The sequence below is a fragment of the Sorex fumeus genome, unplaced genomic scaffold (genome assembly GCF_029834395.1).
Source record: "Sorex fumeus unplaced genomic scaffold, SorFum_2.1 ptg000022l, whole genome shotgun sequence".
Taxonomy (NCBI): domain Eukaryota; kingdom Metazoa; phylum Chordata; class Mammalia; order Eulipotyphla; family Soricidae; genus Sorex; species Sorex fumeus.
The window spans coordinates 326,113-335,603 of record NW_026606079.1 but is presented as its reverse complement, the minus strand read 5'-3'; positions in this window follow the sequence as shown (position 1 = coordinate 335,603).

Genomic DNA, 9,491 nt, shown 5'->3' with positions numbered 1-9,491 from the left:
CCGCCGTCCCCGCCGCCGCCGCCGCCGCCGCCACGGGAGCCGCGCCGCGAGTCGCGCTTCCTGCCGCCCGGCGGTGCCACGGCCGCGGAGCCGCGCCGGGCCTCGGCCGCCCTCGCCGCCGCCGCCACGGGAGCCGGTGAGCGGTCCGCGCGGCCCCCGGCGCCGTGGGCTGGGGGTCGGGCGTGGGGGGGCGGGGGGCGGCCTGCCGGCGCGGGCGGGCGGGGCCGGCCCGTGCGGGGTCGCGCCCCGGCGGGGGGACGCCCGGGGGCGGGCGGGGGGGCGGCGGGCGCCCCAATAAAGTGTGCTGTGACCGGACACGCCTGTGCCTCCTTTCTCGCGGCGGGCGGCGCGGGCGCGGGCGCGGGCGCGGCCCGGGCGAACAAAGGCGCCGGCCCGGCACTCGTCGGCCGGGCGCGCGGCGGCGGGCGGCGCCGTTGGGGGCGAGCGGCCGTTGGCGCCCGTTGGGGCCGGTCCCCGGGCGCCTGGAACCCCGCGGCCCGGCCGTTCTCGCGGCCCCTCCCGGGCCCCCGGCCGTCTCGTCGCGGGCCCCGGGGTCCCGCGGCGGGGCTGGGGCCGTGGGTGCGCGCGTGCCGGCCCGTGCCGGGGCGCGGTGCCGGGCTTGGGGGCCCCCCGCCCCGACGGGCGCTCCAGGCCGTTTTCTCTCCGAGTCCTGAGTCTTAGTACCCGAGTCATCCCTGGGAGTCTGCACCCACACACGTGTTCCTTTTTTTTCCTCCTTTCTTTTCCTCCCTCCCCAAAGTTAAAATCGGTTCAAAGCATTCATTTCTGGCCTCGTCGCTTCTAGAGTTCTGTATTATATATAAATAGTTCCCGAATGAAAACCAGTTGGGGGAGAATTTTCTGCGGCTGGCCGCTTTTCACTTTCCCCCGCGCCCGCCGCTGATGAGAAACGGCCTCTGCGCCGCTGCCGGGGCCCTCCCGCGGCTGCCCGGCGCCTGGGCGGGTCTGCAGAGGTTCCCCGGGCCGGCCGGGCCCGGGTCTCCGGGCACCCGCTCCATGCACCACCCTTGGGGCTTGTCCTGGAGCACGTGACCTGTCACGCCTTGGTTTTCCCAGCCCTGCTGACAGCGTGTGCGCCTTGGTCCCAGCAGGCTTGCCCTTGCTGCTAAGTCGGGGTGTGTTTGTTTGTTTGGTTTTGAGGGTCGGGGCACTCCCTGGATTAAACCCTGGCTTCCTGCATACAAAACCCTCGGGGAAAGTCAGTTGAAAAGGATGGTGTGGGATACTGCCGCGTTATTTAATTCTGGTCTGGACAGAGTGAATTGAGCCAGTGAGCATTTCACTCTGATCTACGAGTTTGGGGGGACAAATGTCACTTTTGGTTTGTTCTGGTCACCCCCTGGCGGTGCTCCGGAGACCAGATGTGATATGGGAACTTGAACCAGGGTCGCCGCTGCCTGTCAGGAAGCACCTTTTGTCCCGCGCCATCCTTTTACCCGCATTCCCCGTCAAGTTTAGGACTGATTGATGGGATTCATCAAAAAGTACCCTTGGTAGGGGCTGGAGTGATAGCACAGCGGGTAGGGCGTTTGCCTTGCACGCAGCCGACCCGGGTTCGATTCCCAGCATCCCATATGGTTCCCTTGAGCACCGCCAGGAGTAATTCCTGAGTGCATGAGCCAGGAATAACCCCTGTGCATCGCCAGGTGTGACCCAAAAAGCCAAAAAAAAAAAATAGTACCCTTGGCACCGTGCCAGAGAAACGCTGCGTGATTGGCCATTTCCGGCGGCTCCTAAACTCCCAACTTTTAACGAAGCTTCCAGGTTCCTATGATACTGGAGACTCAAGAGTTGTTTGTGCAGGGCCGGAGCAATAGCACAGCGGGTAGGGTGTTTGCCTTCCACGCGGCCGACCCAGGTTCGAACCCCTGGCATCCCAGATGGTCCCCCAAGCACCGCCAGGAGTAATTTCTGAATGCAAAGCCAGGAGTAACCCCTGAGCATTGCTGGGTGTGACCAAAAAAAAAAAAATAAATTGGCTTCTAAAAAAAAAAAAAGAATTGTTTGTGCAAAGCATTTTAGACTCTTCCAGGGATCAGAGCTCACTCACGGAGAGAGAAGGTGGCCATGGTACCCGTGAGGACTGTGGCCTTTGGCCACTTGAGGACAGCACGCAGCAGGGCAGGGAGGTGGACTGCCGACCACATTCCGTGTCTAGCTCCTCATCGTCCAAAACATCCCTGGAGGAACTGCATTTGTTCAGAAGGCATGTGATGGGGCTGGAGAACAGGACAGCGGGGGTACAGCACTTGCCTTGCATGCAGCCGACCAGGGCTTGATCCCTGGCACCCCGTGTGGTCCCGGAGTGATCTCTGAGCACAGTCAGGTGTGGCTCGAGAAAACAAAAGGCATGTGCCAGGGTTTCGCAAGGGGCAGCACAGGGGAGGACCGAAGGCCAGGCTGAGCTGAGACCCTTGGCGCCTCCCTGGCTCTGTGGCCCCTATTCTTTAGACAGGGAGATTAACTGGAGTCTAATTCCATTTGGAACAACTGGGGAGTGAAAATTCAGTCATGCCCAAGTGGCTTCTACCACAAATTAATTTGGCGACCTCATGAAATTTCTCTTGGCCCGTCCAGGTGTCTCGTTTTGGCCTGGAGCTGCCTTGGAATTAGATCCGGGTGGGGCAAGTGTGGGGGGTGATGGGGGGCTGTCGTACAAGGGAGGCTTGGGGCTGCCCCAGCTGCTATCACCTCCCTTTGGTGGGGATGCAGCTTGGACCCTGAGCCAGTAGAGAAAAGCGGGGTGAGAATTCCTGTTCACGAACACGAACTAGCTGCCTGTTGTCCTGTCTGCAGCAGAAGGAAAGCTGTAGTCTGTGGTTTCTAAATCTGAGCTATAGTTCTTGTTGTAATAGTTTTTGAGTTGTTTAGTTTGGGGGCCACTCTTGGCCGTGTTCAGGGCTTGTGGCTGTGTGCTCCTGGCAGCTGGAGGAGCCCAGTACTAATCCCAGTCCTGCATGCAAGGCCTTACGACCTTTACTATGGTAATGGTGGTATTTAAACTTATTTTTTCCTTTTTGGGTCACACCCAGCGATGCTCAGGATTTACTCCTGGCTTTGCACTCAGGAATCACTCCTGGCAGTGCTCAGGGGACCATATGGGATGCTGGGAATCGAACCTGGGTCGGCCGCCGCATGCAAGGCAAACGCCCTACCCGCTGTGCTATTGCTCCAGCCCCAAAACATTTTTTTTTTATTCATATCGATACCAGTTTGGTGGACACAGCTTGCATTGCTCAGGGAGCACTCCTGGCTCTGCTCAGGGAGCACTCCTGACGGGGATCAGGGAGTCATTTGCAGTGCCCACCATCAGCTTGGGGTAGGCCTCATGCCAGGCCAGCTCTTTAACCCCTGCACCGCCTCTCCAGCCCTTTTTATCCTTCTCAGAATCTTTCCAACTTGGCCTTTCCCCCCTTCTCATCCATCCACGCACCCTACCAATCAGTGCATGTATTACCTCAGAGCTGAGGTGTGTAAAAATAATCACTCCTTGGGGGCTGAGAGACAGCTTCGCTCCCACCCCACCCTTTGTGGCCTCCCCAGCATAGCAGTGATCCCTGAATAATGCTGGGTGTGACCCCAAAACAATACCCAAAAAAGCCATTTATACAGTATTTGTGTTCTTTTTTAAGGTCTTAGGCATTCTTTTTCTAATGCATTTGCTTTAAAAGAGAATGAGGGCTTACTCCTGGCTCTGTGCTCAGGAATTACTTCTGGGGCGGGATGGGTGGGGGGCACTGAGCCAGGGTCAGCCGCATGCAAGGCAACTAGTCTTCGGTTCCAGGTTTCCTTTAGCTGAAAGGAATAGGACTTTGCTAAGAGTTTGCCCGTCCAGAGTTGCCGAATCAAACTCCCTCGAACTTGGCTCTGTGCTCAGCCCAGATGGAGGAGGAAATGCCCCTGAATCCCTGAATCCAGGGTTGCTTTCATGGCCGTGCAGGGCTGAGGAGCAGCTAACTGGACGCAGCCTCTGGGAGGGAGCAGGTGGGCCCAGCAGCCCGTGCTGGAAGGGCTGATCTTAGGGCCAGAGGCGGGATGTGACCAAAGGCCTGGCCTGTTGGTGAGGCCCAGGCTGGGAACCAAGGGAAGTTGGAGGAAGAAGGGGCATTCCGTCCCAAGGGACCTGGGTCTTCCTGGGCACGGGTCTCTGGTGAGACCGAGAGAGCCAGCAGGTGGCACGGTGCCCAGGCTGGTGTTCGGCTGTGAAAACTAGTGGCCTGGAGGCTTGGGGGGGTTGTTTCTAAGTGGTCTTTGCCTTTCTCCCTTTTTTGATCTCTGAGCACCCCCCGCTGACGGGACAGGGGGCAGCTTGGATTCTGTGCTAGGTCACTCTTGGCAGTGCAGGGCTTGGGTTCTGGATCTGGGCAGGGCTGAATCTGGGAGCTTCCCGGAAGCCTCCGTAGCCTTTTGTCTTGTTAATTTCTATGTACAAAGGGGCAGGTAAAAAAAAAAATTAAGTGATAATTTGGGAGGAGGACTCAGTGCTAAGAATAGAGCTATTTCGACTTGGAAATCCCTCATTTTAACAAACCAACCCTCTGGAACAGCTCTTGAGGGTTTTTTGTTTAGGTTTGGTTTTTTTTTTTTTCCTTGTTGAAGGCTCCCAGGCCAGTGACCCGAGAGATGATAGTACAGCGGGGTGGGCACTTGGCTTTGCATGCAGCCCACTGTGGAATTGATCCTCAGCACCAAATATGGTTCCCAAGGCCCCCAGAAGTCTGCCCTGGGTGCAGCTGGGTGTGGTCCAGAAACAAAAAGGTTCCCATTGACTTAGGGATTCCCCGGAGTCCCGGTTTGTCAGGTCAAGCTGCTGCAGAGGGGTCCAGGAAGCAGAAGTCACGGGGGTCTACGCCTGGCCAGCCCACTCTGACCTGTGGGCCCTGGGCAAACGTGTGTATCCTCCAAACCTCAGCTGCTCAGGCCCAGCCTTGGAGCTGTAGTGAGTCAGCCGAGCACAGCACCTCGCCTGGGGCCAGTCCTTCCCACTTGCCCGGCAGGCTCTGTCCTGTGCTGTGGGCACATCCATCTTCCAGCCAGGCTTTGGGGAGAGGTCTGTCCCGCTGGTCCCTCGAGTCCCGGCGAGGTGCTGCATGCTTTCTGGTGTGTACACAGTGCTCAGTCTTCTCTTGGTTGTGGTTTGGGGACCACAGTCGGCTGCACTCAGAGATCACTTCTGGTGGGGTGCCATGGTTCTGGCCTTGGGGGTCCTTTTTGCAGGGACTTCTCCAGTTGTGCAGCTGCCAGGGGTTTTGGGGGGCCTCTCTCCCTGCAGGAGGAATAGTGAGGGTTGCTGCAGAGAAGAAGCCCCCCACCCTGCGTGGAATATTCCAGTACAGACTCGCTTAGGGTTTTGGGGGTCGTATCCAGTTTTCAGCTGGGACCTTGACGGGATGCGGGGCAGAGAGGAAGCCCGGGGCGTGTCCTTCTGCCCAGGCTTGGCCTGCTGTGTCCTTGTCCTGCCTGGTAAATGCAGCAGTCCTAGTGCTGACCTGGTGCGATACAAGTTCCTCGAGCCCCTCGGCCACTCACGTCCTCTGGCAGGCTCTGTCCCTGTGGCCCGCATCCTCTCCTGTCCTGACCCCGCTCCCCTCCTGACCTGCATGCCTTTTTTCAGCCTTGACCCCCACATTTCACATCATCCTTTTCCTCCTAGAACCACCAGCATCCTCAGCTCCCCAAAAAAATTCCCCCCTGGGCCAGCCCCCTGCAGCCTCCAGAGTCCTGGTTTCCCCCCCGCCCCAGAGACGACCAAGTCATGGTCCCTGGCGTCAGCTGAGCGTTTGTCACTTGACAGCCCTTTCATTTGCCTCCCGTGGCCCCTTTCCACCTCTCTTGCTTCGCAAATGGTCTCTGAGTCACTGCCCCCCAAGTGTGTGACCTACACACTCGCTCACTCTCCCGAGCCCTCAGCGACCCCGTTCCTGAAGGACGTTGGAGGGCTCCAGATCCGTTTCCTTACACACTGGCTGCCCCTTTGTCCTCTTGTTGCCTTGACCACACCAGCTGACTCCCCCCTGCCCCCCTGCGCAGACCGTGCAGAGCTACCCACCGCCCTGGCCCACCCGTGGCCTGACATCTCCTGCTTCTGCTTCAGCAAGCCTCCGTCTTTTTTTTTTTTTTTTTTTGCTTTTTGGGTCACACCCGGCAATGCACAGGGGTTCCTCCTGGCTCATGCGCTCAGGAATTACCCCTGGCAGTGCTCGGGGGACCATATGGGATGCTGGGAATCGAACCCGGGTCGGCCGCATGGAAGGCAAATGCCCTACCTGCTGTGCTATCACTCCAGTCCCAAGCCCCCGTCTTTAAAGCCAAGGCTCCCGGGGCTCCTGGGCTGGCTCCAAGGGCAGCTGGGCTCGAGCCCTGCCGCCAGGTCTGGCCCCCACATACACTGGTGACCTCTGTGGCCTGAATACAATCCCCTGGCCCTGCTCCCTCTCGCCGTGACTGGGGGCTCCCCAGCCCCGTCTCTCTGGACCAGCCTCACACCCCCACCGGCTCTAGGTGCTGTCAGACTTGATGGTGCGCCCAAGGCTGGCTGTACCTGCCCCTGGCTTCCTGCCGTGCCCCAACCTCCTTTGTCTTCACCCCACTCCTTCCTCTTCCTCCTGCCTGCCCCTGACTGGCTCCGGCAGCTTCAGTGCCCCCTGCAGGCGCCATCTGGAGCTTCCCTAGCGGCTCCCCAGACCCGGGCTCCCGCTCCCTCTCTGCCCTGCACTTGCTCTCAGGCACCCCCCTTCCCTGCTGCTGACTCACGGGGCAGAGCGGGAGATGGGGCTTCGGGCCTGTGCTCGGCCAGCTCCAGGCCTTGAACTGTTTCCCTCAAGGATATTCTGCGGCCATTGGCTTAGCCCTTAGTCAGCCGGTTGCTCTCCTCCAGTGCTCCTTTCCCCACGGCTGGCCTGTGCTGTCCGGCCGGGTCGCCGGGCCCTCTCTTTCCTGGCCGCGCTCCAGGGCCGGGCTCTCCTGGCCTCCTCCCCTCCCACGTCCTGCTGCCTGGAGCTCTCCTGCCTGGCCGCGGGGCCATCTGATTGCCCGCAGGACGCTCTGGGGAGGCCGTTCCCGGGCCCTCCTCCGCCCTGTGCCCGGGGAAGGAAGTCAGGATGCCGAGGCCGGACCGGAGGGGAGCCTGCCCAGCTGAGATGGGGGGGTCTGCAAGCACAGGGGTCTTCTGGGATATTGATCTGGGGTATTGATCGGCTCCAGGTTGGCCCTTTGGGAAGGTCCTTTGTTTCCCGCTGGTCCGTCTCTCCTGAGCCAGCCCTGTGACTGCTCTGCTCATCTCTTTCATTGTGGAAAGGCCCCGAGCTGGAAGCTCCTCGAAGACTCAGATGTTTCTTTTTCTTTTTTGTGTTCGAGCCACACCCGGCTATGCTCAGGCCTTAGTCCTGGTTGTGTGCTCAGGGATCACTCCCGGTAGGGCTCGGAGTTGGGATCAAACCAGGATTGGCTGCAAGGCAACTGCCTTAACCCCTGCAGAATCTCTCCTCCTGAGTGCTTTAGCTTCAAAATGTTGTGTGTGGGGCTGGAGTGATAGCACAGCGGGTAGGGTGTTTGCCTACCACGCGGCCGACCCGGGTTCGATTCCCAGCATCCCATATGGTCCTCTGAGCACTGCCAGGGGACCTGAGTGCAGAGCCAGGAGTAACCCCTGTGCATCGCCGAGTATGACCCAAAAAGCAAAAAAAAAAAAATGTTGGGTGTGGTGGGGCCAGAGGCAGCTCCATGCTTGCAGGGTCGTGCTTTGCACACAGGGAACCCAAGCTTCAATCCCTGGCACCCCAGATGGTCCCCACACACACCTCCAGGAGGCGCTTCTGGGGGCCATACCCAGTGGTACCCAGGGATTACTCGTGGCAGTGACCAAGGCACTGTGCCAGAGATCGAACAGGGGTCAGCCCATGTGGGAGGTGAGTGCCTCAACCCCGGCGCTATCTCTTCCCCCAGAGGAGAATTTTTGAGCAGGGCCAGAGAGACAGTGCGGCCATATGGCCCCACAGACACTCCCAGGGTTCCCCGGGCCTTCCAAGAGAGTCACTTAAGACACCGGGAAATCATTTCATAAGGTAAAAAAAGTGTTGTTGGCCTCTAACTGCACGACAGTGATGCGTATTTCTTTTTTTTTTTTTTTTTTGCTTTTTGGGTCACACCCGGCGATGCTCAGGGGTTACTCCTGGTTCATGCACTCAGGACAGGAACTACTCCTGGCCGTGCTCAGGGGACCATATGGGATGCTGGGAATCGAACCTAGGTCAGGCCGCGTGCAAGGCAAATGCCCTACCCCCTGGGCTATCACTCCAGCCCCAGTGATGCGTATTTCTGACTGTTTCTCGAGAGCGTGCTCTCCGAGGAGTTCCTCTGAGTGGACTGTTCAGGAAGGATCGTCTTGTCTCGGCCTAAGGAAGCTGTCCTTCACCAGCTCACCAGAGCCGGTGGCCGGTAAAATCCGCTTCTAGCCGCCACCGCAGAGAGGCTGTGGGGCAGGAGCGTCTCCCAGCCCCTTGGACTCTGCCCGTCTATTTTTTGGTTTTCTTTTCCAGACCTTTGAGCCCCAAGTACAGAGATCCACACACGTGCCCCCAGAGGAGAACCCGGCACTCGGGGCTCAGCTATCACTCTGGTGAAGGGTTTTGATCAAGAGTTTCCTTCCTGCCCTGAATGTGGCGTGCTCCGCCTGGCCAGGGCAGTGACTTTCGTGCCTGTGTGCGGGCGGGTGCCAGCAGGTGCCCCTTCCAGCAGCCGAGAGAGCTGACCGCAGCTCAAGGTGCCTGCCTCACCCGCGGCACAGTTCCATCCCCAGCACTGCATGCTCCCCTGAGCACAGAGCCAGGAGTAAGCACCACTTGGTGTTGTGACCTCCCCCACCCCATCCCCAGAAAACGGGGCCTCGTGCCCCTTCTGGTGCCCCCTGCTTCCTGCTCACAGTGCCCTGCTTCTCAGCAGGTAGAGCTGTCAAACCCCCGGTGGAGCGCGGGTGGGGGTGACCTTAGCTTGGTCCAGAGCTGAGGCCTGTGGAATGAGGGGGTGATGGGGGGACCACTCTCCTGCCTTGCTTCCCGGGGTGTGGAGCCCTTGGGCACTGCGAGGACTGAAGGGGCTGTCGAGGGCGTGGCCCCTCCCTGGGGTGCTGTGGTCCTGTTGCAGCATCAGGAAGCCAGAGGCCTCAGAGGTAGTGCCCGACTTCTAGTTTGGGGCCGGGGTCCTCTCCCTTGGTGCTCAGGGGTGGTACTGGCGTTGGTTGTGTGCGCCTCACTGGTCCGTGCTCAGAACCAGTGATCCCCCCAATATTCACCCGCTGCCCCCGGTGGCTCTCGGGGTGCTGTGCTAGGTCTGGCCAGCACGCAGGGCCTGTCCAGCCATCTGAGCAGTCTCCCCGCCCCTTCCAGGCCTTGAATTGTGTAAATTGTTCTCACTGGAAAAGATGCGACAATGAAGCAACGGCCTAGATTGTTAAGACACTTGGCTAGAGAGTG